The sequence below is a fragment of the Biomphalaria glabrata genome, chromosome 16 (assembly GCF_947242115.1).
Source record: "Biomphalaria glabrata chromosome 16, xgBioGlab47.1, whole genome shotgun sequence".
Taxonomy (NCBI): Eukaryota; Metazoa; Mollusca; class Gastropoda; family Planorbidae; genus Biomphalaria; species Biomphalaria glabrata.
Window position 1 is genome coordinate 7,380,070 of NC_074726.1, and position 1,045 is coordinate 7,381,114.

A 1,045-nucleotide genomic window follows, 5' to 3' on the forward strand; every position below is an offset into this window, starting at 1 on the left:
CTCGAACAAGGGAAAGAAACTGTAAAGAACAACAAAAACTGGAAAGAAAGAGAGACAGAGAATGAAAAAAAAGAAAAGAAAGAAAAGGTTTAGACAGTAGGTGGACAGATAAAGTGACAGATAGAAAAAAAAAGGAGTGTGTTGGAAATAGGGACAGGGACATTTTGATGGACAGACATATCGAGGGACTTGAAGGTGAAAGGGGGCGGGTACAGATTTCGAGACTGCAGGACAAAGTCTTGGCCTCCTCTCTTGCCCCTCTTCATGGCTGACTTTTATGTTCTTATTAGCCAATCAGACAGCCAACTTTCCAGGAGCGCGATGTCTACAGAGGTTGACATAAATGGGTCTAGACCTTCAATCCTGCAAACTATAATGAGCAGGCTCGTATTCTTAAGAAACATAAAAAAAATATCCTCCCCCCCCCCCGTCCAAACCCTGCTTTTTTTTTTTTACTTTCAAAACAGCAATAACCTAGAAACGAACTCAGACCCACTGGTTTGGAAGCAACTTAACTATTTGGATGTTCATTTTGCTGTTCTCTTAGAAATTCACTTCACTTCAAATTCTAGATTAATTAAGGTCTTCAAGTTTTGTTTTTTTTTTCTATTGTAGTTGTTGTTGTTCACTGTCAGCTGAGTATTTAAATATCTTAAAAGAAAATTAGTAGGTCTAAGTTTACAGTGTTGAATAGCTCATAGTTCAAAGTTCAAAGCTTAAAGCAGGCTGTCAATAATGTTTTCAATTTTTAGGTTTAAGGAAAGTCACGTTGTGAGGTCACGTTATGTCGAAATGTCACGTTATGAGGTCTAAATGTCACGTTATGAAGTGTAAATGTCACGTTATGAGGTCTAAATGTCACGTTTTAAGGACTAAATGTCACGCAAGGTCTTAATACCACTTTATGAGGTATAAATGTCAGATTATGAAGTCTAAATGTCCCGATATAAGATCTTAATTTCACGAGATGGATAGATAGATAGATAGATAGATAGATAGATAGATAGATAGATAGATAGATAGATAGATAGATAGATAGATACGT